Source organism: Nannospalax galili, unplaced genomic scaffold (genome assembly GCF_000622305.1).
Source record: "Nannospalax galili isolate Female #2095 unplaced genomic scaffold, S.galili_v1.0 scaffold581, whole genome shotgun sequence".
NCBI lineage: Eukaryota > Metazoa > Chordata > Mammalia > Rodentia > Spalacidae > Nannospalax > Nannospalax galili.
The window spans coordinates 3162227-3168173 of NW_008345699.1; positions in this window are offsets into that span (position 1 = coordinate 3162227).

Consider the following 5947-nt stretch of genomic DNA (forward strand, 5'->3'; position numbering starts at 1 on the left):
TTGATTTACAATGTGTCCTGTAGGCCTGTTTACATACCAGATAACCGATAAGGAACAAAGAGAGGGAAGTTGCACCAGGCTTACACCAGATCTACCCTTCCTGGAAAAGATGTTTAACCGAAACTATAGCTTTTAGAAGATGATTGATTAAAGTGTCTCCTGAGGAATGCTTTTTGTGTAATGACTATGTGGGCCTATATAATCTGTACCTGAAACTGAATGGGGGTCGATCGTTCTGACCAGACTTGCATGTCTCGGGAAGCCGGTCGAGCCCAGCTAGCTGGAAAGTAAAGACTCTGCTTGATTTTTATATCTCCAATCCCATGTATTTGTTACCTGGAGGGGACCCATCGAGTCACGGACCCTAACAGTATGCTTACTTTTTTGTTAAACAACACGAAATATATATTGTCAATGTTTCCATTCTCTAAAAATGATATTGCAACCTGAAGATCTAAGTTATATGGATAATTTAATATTAATTTTCCATCTTAAATAATTTCATAATCAATAAGTAATTTTTCAAAGAATACATTCTATTATAAAATAAAAATAAAATCTCATAAAATCTCTGAGAGGCTGAAAAAAATTGAAACCAGGTGCAGAAATAAGGAGAAAATGTTCCTCATCAGGATTGTTTTCAATGGGTTGAGAATATATCCTAGTTTATGGAGAAAGATAACTAAAAGCAAAGTTTCCTCACAAACCAAAATCACACTTTATAAATGTAGAAGGAAAAAAAATAACTGTTTTATCGGATGAAGTAACAACACTGAAATGTGATACTCTGGACTGGAATGACTGAAAGCAATTTTCCCTCTTTATACAACAAAGCAGGTGTCACCTATATACCTTTTCTCAAGATGAATAATAACTGGTCCTCAATTAAAAGGACTGATCATCACACCCGTTACACTTAGTTCATGGTAAATTTACTTGGTGGCCAGAGTGACCCTCTGTGTTAGCTAACTGACCTAAAGCAAAAGAAAACTAACATTTCATGTTCTTATGACAAAGGTAAATTTTGCACTTCAATTAGAAAGCCCACTAGAGGTACACACTAGTAATTCAGGGCAACTAGGAGGCAGGAGGCACTCTCTCCCATAACAATGACATTTCAAAGCTGTGGCTCCAGACACTGGTGAAAGACTTTCTTGGTCCTAAAGCTCACAAAACATAGATTTACCTTCTAAAGAGATTTGCAAACATTCCTTACAAATGAGACATACAGAGATCTTCTGAAGATGATCTGAGAAAAAGAAGTTTCTTCCCTTATTTTCAATGAAGAGAAGTAAGCCTCTGATTTTAATTTTAACTCATTTTTACATGTCAAAACATTTTCTGATTACTGTTAAAAATATTGACCAAGCTTATGGTAGGGACTCATCGATATGGAGAAATGAACTGAACAAAGAATCAGGGAAGAAAAACTGTTTTCTAGAACAGGTCTTGATTCTCCTCAGCATAGTTCTATAAAATGTGATTGCTTATAGAAAAAGGCTCCACCCCATCTCCACCCCCAGGAAGAGGTAGAATCGTTAACTCCTGTTTTGCTAATTTCTGCTTCATCCTTGTGATTCTAATTGCTCATATTTACACTTCATGCTCATGGTCACAGTAATCAACAGCTACCATCAGGCCCAGACTGATCTTACTGCTGATGGCAGTAAGTCTACATAGAGGTAACCTCATAGGTGGACCATGAAAGCAGAAGGTGGTGGGATTTAAAGTCATGTTATGTTTGCATTTTATTTTTCAGATACAGATTTCAACTGCATGTGGACATCTTCACATTTATTTACATAAAATAATTTTACATGCATGGCAGTCCCTGCAAATCATCTACACAGGGTTACAAAAAACAAGGTCACTATTCTTTAGAATTATAATGTTGCAACACCAACAGCATAGTGTTACTGTCCTCACTGAGAATTGTGTGCATGTTGTAAAAACAACAGTAAAATTTTACAAGTCCTTGCCAATTTGTAAATGATAGATAGAAATCATAAATTCAGAAAATTCCATCATTTTTTGATATATTTATTTTAAATTGGCTAAATTCTTTGGAAAAATCAATTTGTTTGCTTTATACTCCAAGGAACTGGAGAAAATTTTACACTGGTCAAGAAAGTGTCATATGAAATCTACTATAGAAGCTTCTTTAATACATACAGATACACTATAAAAAGAGTTTAAATGTAGTTACCCTTTTGTTGGGAGCTACTAATCCATTATGTACATTGAGCTGTGGCAGGCTTGCTTGTTTACTTAGAGTTTGTGTTTTGCACACCAGTACCTAATATGCCAAGTCGGGAGGAATGTGTTTATATGGTGGAGTTCACAACAAGTATTTGACCGCTCCTTGACCCTCAGATACAGGTGGGAAAAAGAGCTGTTGAAACTAATTGAGCTAAGCAAATGGTGGCTATCTCTGATGATCTGCTGTATAAAAAGGAGGAGCTAAAACAAACCGGGGCTGCAGTCTCTACTGATAGTCCTCCCAAGTATCTTTTCTCTGTCTCTTGTTTTTTCTTTCAGTCCTCACTCCCCTTTTCAGGTACTGTCCATCAGGGCTGGCTGGCACCGGCAAGTGGTGCCCAGAACAGGGACCTGAAAAGTAGGGGAAAAAGTGAAGGACACGGCTGGAGAAACTGGGTGCACTCGATACAATGGAGGAGTGGTGAGTATTTATCTTGGGAGAAGATGGGGCAAGGAAACAGTCGCTTGCTCTTTGAAAGGAATATGCTTTTGGCCTGAGGAACAAAGGAAAGATCCTTTAACTGGACAATGGAATGGCCCCAACCCTGTATTGATATGGGGAGGAGGGCATGCCGCAGGACTTGGATGGAGCCAAGTGACTGCTGGAAAGGCTGGTGAGGTTTGCCGGACGAGTGCCAGAAAAAGAAGTGGAAAAGAATGATGAGTTGGCAAACGTGGCTGATGATGATATTCCCGCAAGTGATCTTGGCTAAGTTATACTGGACTTATGTTTCTGATCCACAATATTGCATCCCACAATATGGGAGGAAAAAGAGATAGTAGTGCCTGTGAATGACTTGGTTAATTGCTCAGCCTGCTTCAAAACACCTGATGATGCAAGTGGTGACGAATTTTTATTATTCGGAATTGGGAAGTGGGTTGCCTATTTGTTTTGTTAAAAATGATAATAAGTCTGGGTGTGTACAAGTAGATGACTGTGTGCTTGTGGGATGAGGTGGATACTGTATCAGTGTCAAACTGTTATTGCCAAGAGATAATAGAGTAGAGAAAAAAATTTCTCTGCATTTCCACCCTGTAAGCAGCTGCAGATATTCTAAAAAGGTTGAGATCCACCTTACCATTGTGGTCCTCTATCACTTCCATTGTGTATGGTTTAGCAGGACTTAGAGTGCTTTTCCTATGTCTTTGTTTTCATCTGGTGGCAGTAAAGTTATTTATGAAATCCTGTGGCAAGTCAAGGCTGCTGTGCATGATATGAGATTGCGCTCCCTCCCCTAACAGAGGCCAGTAGTGAAATATGGGTAAGATCTTCTGGGAGAAAGTCAACCTAAGACAGGGCGTAGCTGATGGAAGCTACGTGCCGATGACGGGTAATGCTTTACTCTAGTAGAAGACAACCTAAGACATGCATGGTCCTTCTGTCCTAGATATAGCATAATCTGGGGCTATAAAAAATAAAAAAGGGGGAGATGTTGGGAGCTTTAACCCATTATGTACATTGAGCTGTGGCAGGCTTGTTTACTTGGAGTTTGTGTTTTGCACACCAGTACCTAATCTGCCAAGTCGGGAGGAATGTGTTTATATGGTGGAGTTCACAACAAGTATTTGACCGCTCCTTGACCCTCAGATACAGGTGGGAAAAACAGCTGTTGAAATTGAGTTAAGATCTCTGATGTTCTTCTGTATAAAAAGGCAGAGCTAAAATAAACCAGGGCTGCAGTCTCTACTGACAGTCCTCCCAAGTATCTTTTCTCTGTCTCTTGTTTGTTCTTTCAATCCTCACTCCCCATTTCAGGTACTGTCCATCTTGGCTGGCTGGCACCAGCACCCTTTAACAGAGTTTTCAGTGACCCTACTAGATGCCACAGGTTAGTACATGAAAAGCCCAATGTCAGGAATGGACACCCTCTTTTGTAGTTGTTGCTAGAGAGCCTATAGATCCTCAAATGCTAGCTGTTGCCATTGTATTTGGTTACCTACCTATAGGTCGGTAAATCCCTATTTCTGAAGAAAATACATACCTAAATCACAGAACAAACAAGGGGAAATTAAGCTGCTACTGACCGTAAAGCTACATCTATGCTGCCTAGGATTGATAGTAATAGTATTGGAAACTAGTAGGCATTTTATTGGCTGAGAAAGATAATCATCAACCTTACACAGCTGTGAACACTGTGAACTATAATAGCAACCAGTTTGGCAAAATATGCCCACTGGTGTAGTAGTGGTACAAATATTATGCACATAATTCACAAACTTCAAAGTAGATTTAAGGCCTGCTTGACAAGATGGAGTCTATAGTTGATTTGAGAATGTAATTAGGGCCAAGAACCTGTGACCAGATAGGTCACAGACCATAAAGGAGAGCCTACACTGTCATTCTGCTAAATAGATATATTAAACTGATTCATAATGACTTATCTCTCACCTCTCACCAGAGAAGGTTTTTCCATTGTTGTTGTTTACCTTCCAGTTAGCAATTAGCACAGAGATACACAAATTATCAGTGTTCAGAAAATAAGAGGATGCTGAATGATCAACCTTAAATGGGACACCTGTATCACACCCTCTAGTCTCAAGGCTCAGATATCATTGTGGAAGAGGAGGAGGAAAGATTGTAAGAGCGAGAGTTGGTGCATGAATACTAGGACATTTGTGATGTCTAGGCATCACATGGTAGTTGTACTTTATGAACCCACGGCTACTTATGACAGCAGGCACAAGACCTATACAAAACAAGTCTAAAATGGGCCCAGCATGGATTGGGGAGGTGTTTAGGAAGTCCTATCCATAGCTGGATGTGTCAGAATTTGATGGATGCTGAGAGAGGGAGAGTCAGTTTTCTATACTGATGTGTCTCCTGGCAGGTTGATCAAACTCCAAGGGCTAGAACTGCATCCAAGAGAAATTGGGAAACAGATTAGATTTAATAGGCCTTAAAAAAAAGAGAAAGAATGAAGATATGAAGTTGGGGAAGAATAATAAGGTGGGTGTTGAGAAGGAGGATCAGGTCTAAATATGATTAAAATTCAGTGTACAAAATTCAATAAAAATATTTTTTAATTATATAATTGGGGCTAGAGAAATGGCTCAATGACTAAGAGCACCTGCTACTCTGACAGAGGACTCAGACTGGGCTTCCAGCACCCATACTGCCATTAACAACCATCTGTAACTCCAGTTCCAGGGGATCTGATGCCGTCTTCTGGCCTCCATGGGCATTGCATGACAATGGTGCACATACATACATGTAGGCAAAACACTCATACACAAAAAATAAATATAAATAAATAATTTAAGAAAATCATATAATCTTAATAGATGTGGAAAAGGTTTTTCTTTGTATTCACTAAACATATTTTAAAAATCATTAGATGTTTCTTAAAAAAGAGCATCACATTCTGTACAATGCTCTGAACAAATGCCAGTGGACGATTACTTTCCTCCACATCTCACCCTGCCCCCCCCCAATGTTACAGTGACCACAAAGCAAAGTGTTCACAATAATTACATGGGAAGAATTTTTTTAAACTGCCAACAATGAACAAAAAATAAAATTCACTCACTCTGCTGCTGTTTTAAAATTTCAGTGTTATCGGAGGAATCATTTCCTCCATGCTTCCAAGAGAAGCCAACAATGGTCGAGCAGGACCTTTGACTTATCCTCACATGGATGGAGCTGGTAAAAGAAAGGAGCCAGGGGCTCCTCCCAACCCCATGGGACCCT